Source organism: Triturus cristatus, chromosome 8, assembly GCF_964204655.1.
Source record: "Triturus cristatus chromosome 8, aTriCri1.1, whole genome shotgun sequence".
NCBI classification, from domain to species: domain Eukaryota; kingdom Metazoa; phylum Chordata; class Amphibia; order Caudata; family Salamandridae; genus Triturus; species Triturus cristatus.
The window spans coordinates 56,587,417-56,608,244 of record NC_140591.1 but is presented as its reverse complement, the minus strand read 5'-3'; the positions used below and the strand labels follow the sequence as shown (position 1 = coordinate 56,608,244).

Sequence of the window (20,828 nt, the reverse complement as noted above, 5' to 3'; positions counted from 1 at the left end):
TGAGATATTTCAGACAACAAGTCCCTGTGGCCTCCTGATGTATTATTAATAATTGTAGACGATACATACAGAACCTGGTCATTCTAGTTTCGTTTATAGTTATGTGTTAAAGTGTCCAGTATCATTCAGCAGGTAACTTGGTCTGATGAGTGAATATCCTTTTTAGGGGACAAGGTAGGTAGAATTTTTTTTCTAAACTCTGAATTGACTTATACTCTGAAACACAGACCTATATGGCCAGGGTGTACAAGCTATGTCATCTGACTACTGACAGTTTTGTATAAGGGGAATTGGAGGCTGATGCAGGCAAAGCTTTACTTTAAAATAAAGCAAGAAGTTGCAAATAAATGAGGCATAGTTGAATACAAGAGAGGTGGAAGCAAGTTTGAAAGGAAGACAGAAAGTAAATAATATGTTGAATTGATTGTGTTGTTGATCAGATTGATAAAAGGTGTTGATAAAGAAGAGCGTTGATTTAACTCCAAACAGCTTTTGTGACATGAAAAGCAGAAGTTGAAATTGTGCCAAAACCCTGGATTGAAACAGGGACCTTTAGATCTTCAGTCTAACGCTCTCCCAACTGAGCTATTTCGGCCTGCTGGTAGTTTTGGTCTTCATCCTTTCTTTTAAACTTCCCAAGAAAATAGATGCTCAACCTCATGCTAGAGCTATGTTTTAAGATGTCCTGTATCATTCATCAGTTAACGGGTGCAATAGGTAAATAGCATTTTTCGGATCCAGGTTAGGTAGCTTTTTTTTTTACTCTGAATGGATTAGCACCATATTACACAGAGGTATTTGGCCTGAGTAGGTAAGCTATGTCATCTGAATACTGAAATCTGTGTTCAAGGAGAAGTGGAAGCTGATGCAGACAAGAGTTTACTTTACAAAAAAGCATGAAATAGGAAACATTTGTAGTTGAAGCTGAATGCAAGAGAGGTGGAAGCAAATTTAGAAGGAGGACAGAAAGACAATTCTATGTTGAATTGATCATGTTGTCGATCAGTTGATCAAATATTTTGATAAATAAAGAAAGAAAAACTTGAGCTGATACCAAGAAATATTTTGTGAGAAGCAAGAAACCTCTCAGACTTTTCCGAAACCCAGCATTGAACAAGGGACTTTTAGATTTTCAATCTAACACTCTCCCAACTGAGCTATTTCATCCAGCTGGCCATTTTGGCTTTCTGTTGTATTTTTGATAATTGTTAAAGATAAATGCAGACCCTGGTCATTCTATCTGCATGTGCAGTTATGTGTTAAATTGTCCAATATTATTCAGCAGCTTAATTGGTCTGATGGGTGAATTTCCTTTTTAGGAGCCAAGTTAGTTAAAAGATGTTTGTAAACTATGAATGGACTTATACTCAGACACACAGACCTATATGGCGAGGGTAGGCAAACTAGGTCATCTGACTACTAACAGTTTTGTATAAGGGGAACTCGAGGCTGATGCAGGCAAAGCTTTACTTTCAATTAAAGGAAGAATTGGCAAATAAAGAAGGTAAAGTTGAATACAAGAGAGGTGGAAGCAAGTTTGACAGAAAGACAGAATGTAAAAAATATGTTGAAATGGTTGTCTTATCGAATAGCTTGATAAAAGGTTTTGATCATTATAAACAACGTCAATATGAGTTGACTCCAAATAGCATTTGTGGCATGCAAAGCAGAAGTTCAAAATGTGCCTAAACCCAGGATTGAACCAGGGACCTTTAGATCTTCAGTCTACTGCTCTCCCAACTGAGCTATTTCATCCAGCTGGCAATTTCGGCTTTCTGTTGTATTTTTTATAATTGTTAAAGATAAATGCAGAACCTGGTCACTCTATCTGCATGTGCAGTTATGTGTTAAATTGTCCAGTATTATTCAGTAGCTAAATTGGTCTGATGGGTGAATTTCCTTTTTAGGAGCCAAGTTAGTTAGATGATGTTTGTAAACTATGAATGGACTTATACTCAGAAACACAGACCTATATGGCGAGGGTCGGCAAGCTAGGTCATCTGACTACTAACAGTTTTGTATAAGGGGAACTGGAGGCTGATGCAGGCAAAGCTGTACTTTCAATTAAAGGAAGAATTGGGAAATAAAGGAGGCAAAGTTGAATACAAGAGAGGTGGAAGCAAGTTTGAAAGAAAGACAGAAAGTAAATAATATGTTGAATTAATTGTATTGTCGATTATCTTGATAAAAGGTTTTGATCATTATAAACAAAGTCAATATGAGTTGACTCAAAATAGTCTTTGTGGCATGCAAAGCAGAAGTTCAAAATGTGCCGAAACCCGGGATCGAACCAGGGACCTTTAGATCTTCAGTCTAACGCTCTCCCAACTGAGCTATTTCGGCCTGCCAGCAGTTATAGTATTCAGCCTCTTTTTTTGAACAATCCCAGAACAGAGATGCAGAACCTGGATTTTCAATCTGAGGTTAGAGCTGTGTTTTAATGTGTCCTGCATTGTTCAGCAGCTAACTGGTGAAATGGGTGAGTAGCGTTTTTGGGATAAATGTTAGGTCGTTTTTCTTTTAAAACTCTGAGTGGACCAGCACTGTATTACACAGACGTATGTCGCCTGAGTAGGTAAGCTATGTCATCTCAATACTGACAACTTTGTTTAAGGAGAAGTGAAAGCTGATGCAGACAAGAGTTTACTTTGAAAAAAGTATAAAAAAGGATAAATTCGTCATCAAAGCTGATGGCAAGAGAGGTGGAAGCAAGTTTAGAAGGAGGACAGAAAGACAACTTTTTGTTGAAGTTATCATGTTGTTGATCAGTTGATAAAATATTTTGACAAATAAAGAAAAAAAAACTAGAGCTGATTTCAAGAAATATTTTGCAAGAATGTAGGATCCCCTCGCACTGTGCCGAAACCCGGGATTGAACCAGGGAGCTTAATCTCTTCAGTCTAACGATCTCCCAACTGAGATATTTCAGACAACAAGTCCCTGTGGCCTCCTGATGTATTATTAATAATTGTAGACGATACATACAGAACCTGGTCATTCTATTTTCGTTTATAGTTATGTGTTAAAGTGTCCAGTATCATTCAGCAGGTAACTTGGTCTGATGAGTGAATATCCTTTTTAGGGGACAAGGTAGGTAGAATTTTTTTTCTAAACTCTGAATTGACTTATACTCTGAAACACAGACCTATATGGCCAGGGTGTACAAGCTATGTCATCTGACTACTGACAGTTTTGTATAAGGGGAATTGGAGGCTGATGCAGGCAAAGCTTTACTTTAAAATAAAGCAAGAAGTTGCAAATAAATGAGGCATAGTTGAATACAAGAGAGGTGGAAGCAAGTTTGAAAGGAAGACAGAAAGTAAATAATATGTTGAATTGATTGTGTTGTTGATCAGATTGATGAAAGGTTTTGATAAAGAAGAGCGTTGATTTAACTCCAAACAGCTTTTGTGACATGAAAAGCAGAAGTTGAAATTGTGTCGAAACCCGGGATTGAACCAGGTGAGGAAATATGAATTTTATGATCAGTTATGTCCCCTATCTTAGACCCCAACGGCTCCATGTATATGCTACAAGTACATGTATGTTCCCTCTAGTTCTAGTTATGAAGACGCAAATACATGTGCGTCCACCGTTAACATGTCCTCTTTCAGATCCGCCATGAATGGGTCGGATATTCCGTTCCTAAGTATGAAAGGCCACCGACTTTATGTGGTTCACTTTCCACGTTTTACAGTTCAGGCGAGTAGGCCCTGAATCCTGTCACCAAGTCTTTTCCTGCCTTTTGTCTCTAAAAGCTCCAGCCTGAGCCTGCATCTGTATCCATGAACTTTGTCCTACTCCCTGCGCGGCTAACGGTGCCTGACGCGGCCTGTTGCCTGCCAGAAACTGTATTTCACCTTCAAGTTATCTGCTCCGCTCCTCATCCAATGCATTCCTGTCTAGTAGTTTAGGTAAACATTCTTCCAGCTACCGAGCGAAGGGCCTGGCCTTGCTGTCTCCATGCAAGTAATTCATAGCCCCTGTTACCATGGAAGATTCCTGCCCCCTCGCATCTCACGTAGACACTTAGACGCTTGTACACACACTAACAGTCAGTATAGAATAGATTCTGCCCGAGAGACCTTTCCTTTTGGATAATACAGTTCCTAAAACATAAGATATTAGATATGATTTGGGATTAGGTTGACATGAACCCCAGACTTCTGTCTCCACATGTAGAGCTAAATGTCAAGTCTCCTTCACCCTCTAGTTGCACGTCAATCACACGTCATGCGGCTGCGTACGCATCTCTGCCAAGTATTTCTGCTGACATTGCAGGATTCTTTTATGGATCCACCCACCTGTGACATCATGTTTAATGACGTTTCTAGTCTACGCCTATGTTTACGCCTTTATTCATTACGTATGTGTATTATTATCTATATTATCAGCTGTTACGCCTCCTGCATCTGTCTTAATGTAATGCTTTTCATATAAATATCTTTACTTGTCAATAATGTATTGCCTATCCTTCCTGAACCTTCGTGGTGATGGAATTTGATGCCATGATTCGAATCATAATTCCTTTGCAAGGAATAAAGTCCTTTCAGAACTTCTAATACCACGGATTCTGCCTCTTATTTTGCTGAGTTATTCTTATTGTATTTTACCGCATCAAAAATAGTACAGGTAATTAAAATATTTACCACATAAATTGGCGCCCGAACAGGGACACTTTCTCATCTCACGCGCCGGAGGTGCGTTGCAGGCCCGGTCTCCTGCCACAGCTGGACGGACAACTACGCGTACCCGCAGGATTTCCTGTATCTCCCTCCGGCCAAGCGGGGGTGACTAAGGCTGCGATCAACACCCAGACGAGGCGGTGAGAAGTGCGAAGTATCCCGACCAGAGCCTAGCTGAGAGAGCAAGATCCGAGGTATACAGAGGCCCACCAGGTTCCGAAGTTCCAAGTCGAGTCGAGTCCAGTCCGGTCCAGTCTAGTTCAGTTCCGAGGCCTTCCGTTCCGAGCTACCCGGTGAGTACCGTTGCCGGGGAGGCGTTCAGACGTGCACATAGTTCGTGCCGGTCAAGACGGGTTTGGGTACACAGATCCGGTCTGCACTGTTTCAGCAGTGTATCTGTACTGTTTAGCAGTATATCCAGTATGTCTCGTATATAATTCAGTATTATCTAGTATTAAGTATTATGCCAGTAACTAGTTTTCTTCTAATCGTCATTGTCCGTCAAATGTTAAATGTTAAACGTTAAATGTTTTAATATGTTTTAAAAATTTTGGTATGAATGAGTGTTCATTATTATTGTGTTCATCGTATTTAATTGTGTTCAAGTCCAAGTATTAAGAGTAAGAATCAAGTAGCAAGGTTTAAAGATGCCGCTCTTTTCAAAATTAAGACAGATCAAAACCAGAAAGGGGGTACTCGAAGAAGCCGTTCCCATTCCACCTAGGGACACTCCAGGGTACTTTATGTACCACAAACATGGCCTAGATGCCGTATTATATCTTGATTTATGGGTGGACTACACCAAGGATTTAGCAGAAAGTCAGAGATGGCCCGCAGCTGGGAAATGGGATGCTGATTGCATCATGAGAGTAGAAGAAGAATTATGGAAAAAGAAAACTAGACAGTCACAGAAAGATGCCATTGAATTATGGCGTAAAGAATCGCATAGGCGCACAGAGAAAGCGCTCAGACAAGAAGAGAAAAGTAGGGAGAATTCAAATAAAGCCCGAGAAAGTATATTAATTGAGGAAGGTACCCGAGTAAAAACAGAACAAGTAGACAGACAAAGAAACACACTTATGAATGGTATGTATCCTCTTCTGGCTGAGGGTTTACCTAAGGCTACCCCGGAAATACCGAAAGACTTGACACCTCCATTACTCCCGATTAAAGCACATCCCAAGACCGCCAAAGATATTTTCCTGTCCTCCTATTTAGACGATGTAGCTCCCGAATATGTTAATGCTCCGCCGCACACACCGCCTGTCGATGGTGCTCAACGCCAAGAGCATCCGCCCCCACCTCCGCAACAACAAACTCCTACGCACATTCCAATAGGCCCATCTGTTTCTACCGCTTTTCCTGCATCTGCAGTTTCTACCTTACATCCAACAAATCCTTTCGTGCCCAGCACCTCAGATGGTACTACAGGAGGTACTACAGAAATTTTTGCCACGCCACCGCGAGGAAATAAATTATCTTTCAGAGATTTAGCATACCAACGTACACCCCAACTAGCAACTTCCAACATGTTCAAGGAACAACTAGTGGATTGTAGATATGATCCAGTGCCCGGTAAACAGGACAGAATGCTGCTGTCATCACTACGTATACGACGAGCTTCACTGTATTTAACGACGCTACCAGGAATGATGACACATTTAGACAAAATATATCACTTTGTCCAATCAGGGCAAGGCCCTGAAAGTATTGACGAAGCCATGGAATACCAGAAAGTAGATATACAGAGACAACTGCTACGCTTCTTCATAAACTGCGTGATCAGAAACAGAGATCGGCCTGAGGTAGATCAGGATGAAATGCAAGTACTTACCCGATGGGGTCAGAATATATCAGAAGAAAAACATGATAAACAGAAATGTATAGTAGTTATGTGCCGAAAGATCCGCAAAGAAGTAGAACGGATACATAAAGAAAGAGTAGAGGCAGACAAAACTGAATCAGAGGGAGAGGAGGAGGAAGAATCAGAAATGCCCACAGGACAATTAGAAACGATGGCTTATGTAGGTAAGGGAAGGCCTTTTAGTAATACCAGATGCTTTAATGATCTAATACGTCCGATACGTCCAGAATGTAACAGAAATTTCCAAGCCCCTATGTTAAATACAAGGTCTCCTGAACACCTATTCCAAGCTGCTGATAAATTACTCCGAGACCGAAGGGGGTATCATATGCTCAATTCTATGGATGAACAAGAATTAGCCAGGTCAGCAGTACAATGGGCTGACAGTTCTGAAAAATACAGTGATGATGCGCTAGCACACACGTTTTTGAATCTCAACCCAGACGAACAGCGATTAGCTGGTATATACATGATTCAACACCTCCTTATATTATATAAAAGCCAACACTCCGATCCTGGACCCCTCCCAGAAATACTGATAGAATTACTCACGAATAAATGGAGAGGTTCAGGTACTGATTTAATTAAAGAAATTCTAGAATTTCGAAATCAGTATATAGTTTTTGTATACCCAGAACATGTTTCAGTTCCCACTATGGGAAGAAAAATGTATCACATAGATAGACAGAATCCCTTACGTGAAGTGCACCCAATTAAAGGAGACGACAATAATTTTAAACGCGTGTTTGTGTACACGCCTATAACTAAAATTGAATTATTAGAAATGAAGAAAGTAGTACCCAGCCATGACAAAGACCCAGCAGGTTTCCACCGTGAGATAAAAGACATGTTACTCATGGGAGAGTATACCTACCCTGACATTATGAAAATATTGAAAGTATTAATGCCTGCCGGTATTTACGAGAAACTCAAAGAAAAGGAATGGGAGGTGGGAGACCAAAAGATAGATTGGACAGCGTTAGAAAACGAAGAAAAGGCCCGAGCTGCAGGATCAGGGCTGGGGGAAAAGACTACAGCACTACCAGGACTACTAGTGCAAGTACTGCCACGTTTATTAACTACGAAAAAGGAAGACTGGGGTGAAATTTCAGCCTGTAAACAAAAACAAGATGAAGACACTAGTGATTTCTATTCCCGATTTGAAAAATGTTTTGGTATTAATAGTGGTATAAAAGCAAATAGCGAGTCGTATCCTCATCTGTTTGTGACAAAATTAGTTGAAAATTCCCTGCCCCAAGTTAAGAGTAGAGTATTGAAATTTGAAAGTACCTGGCAAGGTAACACCCCGTCACAGATGTTACAAATGTTACAATATCACCACAATAGAATTAGAGAGGAACAAGAACATGAACATAGACGTATGAAAGACACGAAAATGAAAATGCTCGTTGCCCAGTCAGTTCCAGCTGACAGCCATAAAAAGGGTGCGACACAGTCCAGTAACTCAGCGATTCCTGTTAAAGGGACATGCAACTATTGTAAAAAGCCAGGTCATTATATACATGATTGTGCAGTCCTGAAATATAATATCTCTATTGGAAAAACTCAGGAGAGACCACGTCCACCTAGACAGGATCAGATCCAACAACAAGTATCCCAGAATGTACAGCCTATGCCAGCTCCACAACAGACCGTAGCAACTTCACAGGCGCAGCCTATTGCTGCAACACAAGCAACGACACAACAGATGTATCAGTATGCACAAGCTGACTATCCCGATTATCAGCGATACACATGAAATAGCCTAGAGAAGGAAGTTGGCTTACCCCTTATTGAGGTTCCTGTAGATCAGGAAGGTCCTTATGTACATAGTGAAATATTAGGAAAAGATAGAAAGTTTTTACTTGATACAGGGGCAAGCAGAACAACTATAAGTCACAGCGAAGTTCCAGGGGCACCTCTCTCAGGCTCACAGAATATTTCCCTTGGATTCTCAGGAAAGCCTATTATTAATGAAGTATCACTACCTCTTTCACTTACGGTTGGTCCATTGACACGAACTACAGATTTATTGCTTACTAAATCCTGTCCAGAAAACTTGTTAGGAATAAAAACACTGAAAGCTCTAGGAGCTATAATATGTTGTTCTCCGGAAGGAGTACGATTAGTTTTACGTGACTTTAAAGGTCACTACGTGTCCAGAGACATGGATCACCGGTTACAGAATTTACCGACACATTTATGGGCACAAGGCCCCACTGATGTAGGTCGTATGCACATTACACCATATCGAGTAACACTTAAAACAGGAGTGGTATTACCACGAATACGACAATACAAGTTACCTCCAGATGCTGTAGTGGCTTTGCTGCAAATCATTGACGAGCTCATTGCACAAGGAGTGGTTGTGGAAACTGACTCCAATATATGTAACTCTCCGATCATTCCAATTCTTAAAAGAACGGATCCAAAGGCATCTCCAGTTTATCGATTAGTTATTGATCTGCGCGAATTAAATAAATGTATTGTACCACAATATCCTGTGGTCCCAGATATCTCTTCATTACTAACAGCCATTGATTCAGAAGCCACGTTCTTTACTGTAATTGACCTCAAGAACGCCTTCTTTAGCGTCCCAATCGATCCGGAAAGCCAATATTTGTTCGGATTTAGTTTAAACGGACGAAGCTTTAAATTCGCACGCGCACCTCAAGGATTCACAGAAAGCCCCAGCATCTATAGCCAAGCATTAAAACGAGAACTTGACAGTATCCATATGCCTGTTAACACGGCCCTGCTTCAATATGTCGATGATCTGCTGATCACCGCCCGAAGCGAACCTGAATGTGAAAAAGCATCACTGACGGTTTTACAATTTCTAGCCGACAAGGGGCACAAAGTGTCCCCTTCAAAGCTGCAATTCTGTGTCCAGCAAGTTGTGTACCTTGGGCACTTGCTGTCCAAGGAGGGAAGACAGCTTACACCCGACCGCATCCAGTTAATTGCTAACATACCACCACCCAAGACACAAAAGGAGGTACGGGCCTTCATAGGTCTCACTTCATACTGTAGACAGTGGATCCCTCAATATGCATTTCTAGCAAAACCACTCATTCAGTTGACAACCCAGGAGGCAGTCACATCGACTGTCCTCCCTTGGACTCAAGAACATACGCAAACTTTTGAAAGCTTAAAAAAAGCTTTATGTCAAGCACCGGTTTTAGCGACACCATGTTATAGTAAGCCTTTTACACTTTTCGTTACAGAACGTGAAGGTACTGCCTTGTCAGTACTCACTCAGGAACAAGCAGGATCACACAAACCGTGTGCTTATTTTTCTAGCACATTAGATCCCGTAGCTCAAGCTCTCCCTGCGTGCCTGAAATCAGAGGCAGCAACAGCTTTAGCAATCAGACAAAGCGATGCCATAGTGTTAGGACATCAATTGACAGTACAAGTACCACACGCAGTAGAGGTTCTCTTGAACCGTACACAAACACAACACTTGACTATAGCAAGACTCACCGGTTATGAATTAACATTGTTTCAGCCACACATAGAAATCAGACGTTGTAGTACATTAAATCCTGCCACACTTTTACCAGTAAGTGGAACAGACCCATTAACACATGATTGTATTGAAGTCATTACTATCACGACAAAACCCAGACAAGACTTGACTGACGTTCCATTATCAGATCCAGACCTGACATTGTATGTAGATGGTTCATGTATGAGAACAAGTACAGGAGAGTTAGTGGCCGCTTATGCAGTCACAACAGACACTGAAGTCATTGAAACAAATTGTATTAACACTTTGTCAGCTCAAGCAGCAGAGCTCATCGCTCTTACACAAGCCTGTATTCAAGCCAAAAATAAGAAAGTTAACATATACACAGATTCACGTTATGCATTCGGAGTTGTACACGACTTCGGAGTCCTTTGGCAAGAGAGAGGTTATTTAACTTCCCATGGTGCTAACATTCAACACGGTCCCCTCATTCAAGCTCTACTAGATGCAATACATTTGCCTACTGCAATATCTATCATGAAGTGCAAGGCCCATACAAAAGTCACCGATATCATTTCTCAGGGTAACGACCTAGCTGACAGAACAGCTAAACAGACTGCTCAGAATCAGACTCATACAACTGACACGACAAAGACAATAGTTCCGACACCAACACATTGCATGACAGTTAAGGATCCCGCTCTTGATGTAATTGACATACAGACACATGCTACACCAGATGAAATAAAGAAATGGACTAAATTAGGAGGGATCCAAACGGATCAAGGATGGATGACGAAGGGAAAATCTATATGGTTTCTTCCCGACTCCATGGTTCAAGTCATCATTAACACAATACATAGTCCAGCGCACCTAGGAGAAAAAGCCATGCTAGATAGCATTCAACACATTTGGTTCAACAAACATTTGCGAGCAGCGGCTAAACAAAAAGTACGTACCTGTATGATATGTTGTCAGTTTAATCCAGGTAAAAGCATTCCCGTAGAGCAAGGTGGATTTCAACCTCCCGATCACGCTTTTGAAGTCCTCCAGATGGATTATATCCAGATGGAACGATGTCGAGGATTCAAATATGTTCTCGTAGTTGTATGCGCTCTTTCCCGTTGGACAGAGGCATATCCCGTCTCAGATTACACTGCCCCGACTACTGCCAAACAGTTAGTTCGAGAATTCTTCCCACGGTATGGCTTGCCACGTGTTGTATACTCAGATAACGGCCAGCCTTTCTCATCCGAGCTAATGAAACACGTTTCACTCTTATTAGGCTATCAATGGAAATTTCACTGTGTCCGGCATCCCGAGGCAGCAGGTTTCGTGGAACGCCATAATCAAACTCTGAAAATTAGATTGTCCAAAGTATGTAGAGAAAAAGGTGTCGATTGGATAGTAGCCTTACCAGTTGCGCTCTTTTACATGAGAATGGTAGCACATTCTCGAACAGGGCTATCCCCGTATGAGGTGATCTTCGGTAGACCACCAAATATGTGGGGGACGCCTATACCTCGTAAAATCACTGATGTTGACTGTAATATGCTGACAGATTACCTGGCTTCCTTGATGTCTGCACTACAATCTTGTCGTTCACAGGTAGCTGCAGCTTTTCCCGATAACACTGAGGTGAAGCCCCATGACGTGGTTCCAGGTGATCTGGTTCTTGTGAGGAATTTCGACCGGAAGACCCAGCTGGAGCCCAGGTGGCAGTCGCCCAAGCTCGTCTTGCTGACCACAAGGACAGCCGTGAAGATTGAGGGACGTAAAGGGTGGTTGCACTCGAGCCATATAAAGAAATTTTATGGACTACTGTCCGATGTGAACACTCAGCCCTGCATTCCTTCACAGACAGACTCAAAGCTCCCCTTGGTTGAAAGGACGGAGAACGAACTCTATAAACTGAAACTAAGGTCTAGCAAGTCAGACAATTTGATTGTTTAAGTCCTCTCCAAGGTGAATCGGTTGAATCTGTTTCTGACATGTATCCTCTAGACCGAAATAGAGAGAGAAATAGACAGATACAGCTTAAAAAACATGCGTACTGTAAATCGCTTCGTAGTCACTGCATAGTGACATTATTAATTTTGTTTTTTCTAAGTCTTCTGATCATCATTTCTAGTGTATTGCTACATATGTATTACCCTATTTCTAAGCGTGCTTACAATGCTACTGCTGAACATTCCTTTAGCGAACTACCTCCGCATGAATTGTCCTATAGATTTGCGCTGCGCAACAACACTTTCATTAGTATGTTACATCATTCCCATCAGACTAGCAATGCTACAAATTGTTGGATATGTGGCCGACTCCCTCCCTATCAGAAATACAAGGGAGTTCTACCTCTTTTTCCGTATCCATTCACACACAATGGCTCCTGTGGAGCATGGTTTAGTTTGATCAATTCCCTAGATTCAAATTCAGTAGTTTATCAAGATAACTGGGTATGGGGAAACCTGAACTTAGTTTTGCTTAAAGTCTGCTACCCTAACAAGGAGGGACTTCCCAAAAGAACAGGAAGTGATCTAGAAAATGAAGTATATGGATTAGGTAATTTTACCATTAATCTCATGATTCTGAATGTTGAATCCGAAGCTACACTAGTCTTGCCTACCATGTCAGTATTTCCAGTTAAAGGTGAATTATGTGTAAGAAAGAATGGTTCAATACACATGGGCCATAGTAAATGTACCACTGTAATAGAATTCAGTGATCAAAGCAAGTCGACATTTAGAGCTTCTCGTCATTCCTACTTCATATGTGGTCATACCGCATATATACGCTTACCTCTAGATTGGGATGGTACCTGTTACATTGCATTCCTTCTGCCACCTGTTTTCCTAGCACCTCCTGATTATCATAGGAATATCCATCTAGTACACAATAGACCTCAAAGGGATATCCCGATTGTCGACTACACTGAAACGGCATGGGAACAATACACAGATTTCAACAAAGGTTTCTTTCCCTACTTAGGTGTTGTCACTAATAGTAAGCTGATACGTAGATTAACAAGAACTCTTGAAGCAGTAGTGAATGAAACTACCTCTGCCCTAGGCAACTTAACAGAGGAGCAGTCTGCGATGCGGATTGTTGTTCTCCAAAATCGTCTTGTCCTTGACGTCATCCTGGCCGATAGGGGCGGAGCTTGTAGGGTCATCGGATCAAGTTGCTGTGTTTTCATACCAGAAAACGCGCCGTCAGTATATAAAGCCATAACTCGCCTTCATAAGATTATAAGCCAGATACACCAGAGTCCAGGCACCTGGACTTGGTCCGGTTGGTTCTGGAGCGTGTTGTCAGCCTGGGGATGGAGGATTCTATCCTTCCTAGGTATTGGCTTTCTCATACTATTCAGTTGCTGCTTGTGTCTACAATGTGGACCAGCGATCTGCGGCCTGTGTGCCACATCGTGTATTCCACGTCCAAGTTTTCATTCAAAATCCCGGAAGAAGAAAGAAGAACAGATGATGTTATATGAACAGATTGATGGATTACTGAAGATCGATATTTCATGAAGGGTCCGTAGGGGACAAGGAGGGAATGAGGAAATATGAATTTTATGATCAGTTATGTCCCCTATCTTAGACCCCAACGGCTCCATGTATATGCTACAAGTACATGTATGTTCCCTCTAGTTCTAGTTATGAAGACGCAAATATATGTGCGTCCACCGTTAACATGTCCTCTTTCAGATCCGCCATGAATGGGTCGGATATTCCGTTCCTAAGTATGAAAGGCCACCGACTTTATGTGGTTCACTTTCCACGTTTTACAGTTCAGGCGAGTAGGCCCTGAATCCTGTCACCAAGTCTTTTCCTGCCTTTTGTCTCTAAAAGCTCCAGCCTGAGCCTGCATCTGTATCCATGAACTTTGTCCTACTCCCTGCGCGGCTAACGGTGCCTGACGCGGCCTGTTGCCTGCCAGAAACTGTATTTCACCTTCAAGTTATCTGCTCCGCTCCTCATCCAATGCATTCCTGTCTAGTAGTTTAGGTAAACATTCTTCCAGCTACCGAGCGAAGGGCCTGGCCTTGCTGTCTCCATGCAAGTAATTCATAGCCCCTGTTACCATGGAAGATTCCTGCCCCCTCGCATCTCACGTAGACACTTAGACGCTTGTACACACACTAACAGTCAGTATAGAATAGATTCTGCCCGAGAGACCTTTCCTTTTGGATAATACAGTTCCTAAAACATAAGATATTAGATATGATTTGGGATTAGGTTGACATGAACCCCAGACTTCTGTCTCCACATGTAGAGCTAAATGTCAAGTCTCCTTCACCCTCTAGTTGCACGTCAATCACACGTCATGCGGCTGCGTACGCATCTCTGCCAAGTATTTCTGCTGACATTGCAGGATTCTTTTATGGATCCACCCACCTGTGACATCATGTTTAATGACGTTTCTAGTCTACGCCTATGTTTACGCCTTTATTCATTACGTATGTGTATTATTATCTATATTATCAGCTGTTACGCCTCCTGCATCTGTCTTAATGTAATGCTTTTCATATAAATATCTTTACTTGTCAATAATGTATTGCCTATCCTTCCTGAACCTTCGTGGTGATGGAATTTGATGCCATGATTCGAATCATAATTCCTTTGCAAGGAATAAAGTCCTTTCAGAACTTCTAATACCACGGATTCTGCCTCTTATTTTGCTGAGTTATTCTTATTGTATTTTACCGCATCAAAAATAGTACAGGTAATTAAAATATTTACCTTTAGATCTTCAGTCTAACGCTCTCCCAACTGAGCTATTTCTGCCTGCTGGTAGTTTGGGTCTTCATCCTTTCTTTTAAACAAGAGAATAGATGCTCAACCTCATGCTAGAGCTATGTTTTAAGATGTTTTGTATCATTCATCAGTTAACGGGTGCAATAGGTAAATAGCATTTTTCGGATCCAGGTTAGGTAGCTTTTTTTTTTACTCTGAATGGACTAGCACCATATTACACAGAGGTATTTGGCCTGAGTAGGTAAGCTATGTCATCTGAATACTGAAATCTGTGTTCAAGGAGAAGTGGAAGCTGATGCAGACAAGAGTTTACTTTACAAAAAAGCATGAAATAGGAAACATTTGTAGTCGAAGCTGAATGCAAGAGAGGTGGAAGCAAATTTAGAAGGAGGACAGAAAGACAATTCTATGTTGAATTGATCATGTTTTCGATCAGTTGATCAAATATTTTGATAAATAAAGAAAGAAAAACTTGAGCTGATACCAAGAAATATTTTGTGAGAAGCAAGAAACCTCTCAGACTATTCCGAAACCCAGCATTGAACAAGGGACTTTTAGATTTTCAATCTAACACTCTCCCAACTGAGCTATTTCATCCAGCTGGCCATTTTGGCTTTCTGTTGTATTTTTGATAATTGTTAAAGATAAATGCAGACCCTGGTCATTCTATCTGCATGTGCAGTTATGTGTTAAATTGTCCAATATTATTCAGCAGCCAAATTGGTCTGATGGGTGAATTTCCTTTTTAGGAGCCAAGTTAGTTAGAAGATGTTTGTAAACTATGAATGGACATATACTCAGACACACGGACCTATATGGCGAGGGTAGGCAAACTAGGTCATCTGACTACTAACAGTTTTGTATAAGGGGAACTCGAGGCTGATGCAGGCAAAGCTTTACTTTCAATTAAAGTAAGAATTGGCAAATAAAGCAGATAAAGTTGAATACAAGAGAGGTGGAAGCAAGTTTGACAGAAAGACAGAATGTAAAAAATATGTTGAAATGGTTGTCTTATCGATCAGCTTGATAAAAGGTTTTGATCATTATAATCAACGTCAATATGAGTTGACTCCAAATAGCATTTGTGGCATGCAAAGCAGAAGTTCAAAATGTGCCTAAACCCGGGTTTGAACCAGGGACCTTTAGATCTTCAGTCTACTGCTCTCCCAACTGAGCTATTTCATCCAGCTGGCAATTTTGGCTTTCTGTTGTATTTTTTATAATTGTTAAAGATAAATGCAGAACCTGGTCACTCTATCTGCATGTGCAGTTATGTGTTAAATTGTCCAGTATTATTCAGTAGCTAAATTGGTCTGATGGGTGAATTTCCTTTTTAGGAGCCAAGTTAGTTAGATGATGTTTGTAAACTATGAATGGACTTATACTCAGAAACACAGACCTATATGGCGAGGGTCGGCAAGCTAGGTCATCTGACTACGAACAGTTTTGTATAAGGGGAACTGGAGGCTGATGCAGGCAAAGCTGTACTTTCAATTAAAGGAAGAATTGGGAAATAAAGGAGGCAAAGTTGAATACAAGAGAGGTGGAAGCAAGTTTGAAAGAAAGACAGAAAGTAAATAATATGTTGAATTCATTGTATTGTCGATTATCTTGATAAAAGGTTTTGATCATTATAAACAAAGTCAATATGAGTTGACTCAAAATAGTCTTTGTGGCATGCAAAGCAGAAGTTCAAAATGTGCCGAAACCCGGGATCGAACCAGGGACCTTTAGATCTTCAGTCTAACGCTCTCCCAACTGAGCTATTTCGGCCTGCCAGCAGCTATAGTATTCAGCCTCTTTTTTTGAACAATCCCAGAACAGAGATGCAGAACCTGGATTTTCAATCTGAGGTTAGAGCTGTGTTTTAATGTGTCCTGCATTGTTCAGCAGCTAACTGGTGAAATGGGTGAGTAGCGTTTTTGGGATAAATGTTAGGTCGTTTTTCTTTTAAAACTCTGAGTGGACCAGCACTGTATTACACAGACGTATGTCGCCTGAGTAGGTAAGCTATGTCATCTCAATACTGACAACTTTGTTCAAGGAGAAGTGAAAGCTGATGCAGACAAGAGTTTACTTTGAAAAAAGTATAAAATGGGATAAATTCGTCATCAAAGCTGATGGCAAGAGAGGTGGAAGCAAGTTTAGAAGGAGGACAGAAAGACAACTTTTTGTTGAAGTTATCATGTTGTTGATCAGTTGATAAAATATTTTGAGAAATAAAGAAAAAAAAACTAGAGCTGATTTCAAGAAATATTTTGCAAGAATGTAGGATCCCCTCGCACTGTGCTGAAAGTCAGGATTGAATCAGGTACCTTAAGCTCTTCAGTCTAACGATCTCCCTACTGAGATATTTCAGCCAACAAGTCCCTGTGGCCTCCTGATGTATTATTAATAATTGTAGACGATACATACAGAACCTGGTCATTCTATTTTCGTTTATAGTTATGTGTTAAAGTGTCCAGTATCATTCAGCAGGTAACTTGGTCTGATGAGTGAATATCCTTTTTAGGGGACAAGGTAGGTAGAATTTTTTTTCTAAACTCTGAATTGACTTATACTCTGAAACACAGACCTATATGGCCAGGGTGTACAAGCTATGTCATCTGACTACTGACAGTTTTGTATAAGGGGAATTGGAGGCTGATGCAGGCAAAGCTTTACTTTAAAATAAAGCAAGAAGTTGCAAATAAATGAGGCATAGTTGAATACAAGAGAGGTGAAAGCAAGTTTGAAAGGAAGACAGAAAGTAAATAATATGTTGAATTGATTGTGTTGTTGATCAGATTGATGAAAGGTTTTGATAAAGAAGAGCGTTGATTTAACTCCAAACAGCTTTTGTGACTTGAAAAGCAGAAGTTGAAATTGTGCCGAAACCCGGGATTGAACCAGGGACCTTTAGATCTTCAGTCTAACGCTCTCCCAACTGAGCTATTTCTGCCTGCTGGTAGTTTGGGTCTTCATCCTTTCTTTTAAACTTCCCAAGAAAATAGATGCTCAACCTCATGCTAGAGCTATGTTTTAAGATGTTTTGTATCATTCATCAGTTAACGGGTGCAATAGGTAAATAGCATTTTTCGGATCCAGGTTAGGTAGCTTTTTTTTTTACTCTGAATGGACTAGCACCATATTACACAGAGGTATTTGGCCTGAGTAGGTAAGCTATGTCATCTGAATACTGACATCTGTGTTCAAGGAGAAGTGGAAGCTGATGCAGACAAGAGTTTGCTTTACAAAAAAGCATGAAATAGGAAACATTTGTAGTCGAAGCTGAATGCAAGAGAGGTGGAAGCAAATTTAGAAGGAGGACAGAAAGACAATTCTATGTTGAATTGATCATGTTGTCGATCAGTTGATCAAATATTTTGATAAATAAAGAAAGAAAAACTTGAGCTGATACCAAGAAATATTTTGTGAGAAGCAAGAAACCTCTCAGACTTTTCCGAAACCCAGCATTGAACAAGGGACTTTTAGATTTTCAATATAACACTCTCCCAACTGAGCTATTTCATCCAGCTGGCCATTTTGGCTTTCTGTTGTATTTTTGATAATTGTTAAAGATAAATGCAGACCCTGGTCATTCTATCTGCAGGTTCAGTTATGTGTTAAATTGTCCAATATTATTCAGCAGCTAAATTGGTCTGATGGGTGAATTTCCTTTTTAGGAGCCAAGTTAGTTAGAAGATGTTTGTAAACTATGAATGGACTTATACTCAGACACACAGACCTATATGGCGAGGGTAGGCAAACTAGGTCATCTGACTACTAACAGTTTTGTATAAGGGGAACTGGAGGCTGATGCAGGCAAAGCTTTACTTTCAATCAAAGGAAGAATTGGCAAATAAAGCAGGTAAAGTTGAATACAAGAGAGGTGGAAGCAAGTTTGACAGAAAGACAGAATGTAAAAAATATGTTGAAATGGTTGTCTTATCGAATAGCTTGATAAAAGGTTTTGATCATTATAAACAACGTCAATATGAGTTGACTCCAAATAGCATTTGTGGCATGCAAAGCAGAAGTTCAAAATGTGCCTAAACCCAGGATTGAACCAGGGACCTTTAGATCTTCAGTCTACTGCTCTCCCAACAGAGCTGTTTCATCCAACTGGCAATTTCGGCTTTCTGTTGTATTTTTTATAATTGTTAAAGATAAATGCAGAACCTGGTCACTCTATCTGCATGTGCAGTTATGTGTTAAATTGTCCAGTATTATTCAGTAGCTAAATTGGTCTGATGGGTGAATTTCCTTTTTAGGAGCCAAGTTAGTTAGATGATGTTTGTAAACTATGAATGGACTTATACTCAGAAACACAGACCTATATGGCGAGGGTCGGCAAGCTAGGTCATCTGACTACTAACAGTTTTGTATAAGGGGAACTGGAGGCTGATGCAGGCAAAGCTTTACTTTCAATTAAAGGAAGAATTGGGAAATAAAGGAGGCAAAGTTGAATACAAGAGAGGTGGAAGCAAGTTTGAAAGAAAGACAGAAAGTAAATAATATGTTGAATTAATTGTCTTGTCGATTATCTTGATAAAAGGTTTTGATCATTATAAACAAAGTCAATATGAGTTGACTCAAAATAGTCTTTGTGGCATGCAAAGCAGAAGTTCAAAATGTGCCGAAACCCAGGATCGAACCAGGGACCTTTAGATCTTCATTCTAACGCTCTCCCAACTGAGCTATTTCGGCCTGCCAGCAGCTATAGTATTCAGCCTCTTTTTTGAACAATCCCAGAACAGAGATGCAGAACCTGGATTTTCAATCTGAGGTTAGAGCTGTGTTTTAATGTGTCCTGCATTGTTCAGCAGCTAACTGGTGAAATGGGTGAGTAGCGTTTTTGGGGTAAATGTTAGGTCGTTTTTCTTTTAAAACTCTGAGTGGACCAGCACTGTATTACACAGACGTATGTCGCCTGAGTAGGTAAGCTATGTCATCTCAATACTGACAACTTTGTTTAACCCCTTCCATGCTCATGACGGAACGATTCCGTCATGAGCATCGGTTGAGCTGTGCTCATGACGGAACCGTTCCGTCATGGCCCCGCCCGCGCTCGAACCCTTCAGCACCGCGGGGGAATCCGCGCAGCGCTGAAGGGGTTAAGGAGAAGTGAAAGCTGATGCAGACAAGAGTTTACTTTGAAAAAAGTATAAAAAAGGATAAATTCGTCATCAAAGCTGATGGCAAGAGAGGTGGAAGCAAGTTTAGAAGGAGGACAGAAAGACAACTTTTTGTTGAAGTTATCATGTTGTTGATCAGTTGATAAAATATTTTGACAAATAAAGAAAAAAAAACTAGAGCTGATTTAAAGAAATATTTTGCAAGACTGTAGGATCCCTTCGCACTGTGCCGAAACCCGGGATTGAACCAGGGACCTTAATCTCTTCAGTCTAACGATCTCCCAACTGAGATATTTCAGACAAGAAGTCCCTGTGGCCTCCTGATGTATTATTAATAATTGTAGACGATACATACAGAACCTGGTCATTCTATTTTCGTTTATAGTTATGTGTTAAAGTGTCCAGTATCATTCAGCAGGTAACTTGGTCTGATGAGTGAATATCCTTTTTAGGGGACAAGGTAGGTAGAATTTTTTTTCTAAACTCTGAATTGACTTATACTCTGAAACACAGACCTATATGGCCAGGGTGTACAAGCTATGTCATCTGACTACTGACAGTTTTGTATAAGGGGAATTGGAGGCTGATGCAGGCAAAGCTTTACTTTAAAATAAAGCAAGAAGTTGCAAATAAATGAGGCATAGTTGAATACAAGAGAGGTGGAAGCAAGTTTGAAAGGAAGACAGAAAGTAAATAATATGTTGAATTGATTGTGTTGTTGATCCGATTGATAAAAGGTTTTGATAAAGAAGAGCGTTGATTTAACTCCAAACAGCTTTTGTGACATGAAAAGCAGAAGTTGTGCCGAAACCCGGGATTGAACCAGGGACCTTTAGATCTTCTGTCTAACGCTCTCCCAACTGAGCTATTTCAGCCTGCTGGTAGTTTGGGTCTTCATCCTTTCTTTTAAACTTCTCAAGAAAATAGATGCTCAAC

At 40.6% G+C, this 20,828-nt stretch overlaps 2 non-coding genes across 2 annotated transcripts; both read right to left on the bottom strand.

The window, feature by feature from the left end:
* Positions 1–2,270: 2,270 nt before the first annotated feature.
* TRNAF-GAA (transfer RNA phenylalanine (anticodon GAA)) lies at positions 2,271–2,343 on the bottom strand. Its single transcript has one exon. It is a non-coding gene; the product is annotated as a tRNA-Phe (tRNA).
* A 14,132-nt stretch (positions 2,344–16,475) lies between these two features.
* TRNAF-GAA (transfer RNA phenylalanine (anticodon GAA)) lies at positions 16,476–16,548 on the bottom strand. Its single transcript has one exon. It is a non-coding gene; the product is annotated as a tRNA-Phe (tRNA).
* Positions 16,549–20,828: the final 4,280 nt, after the last annotated feature.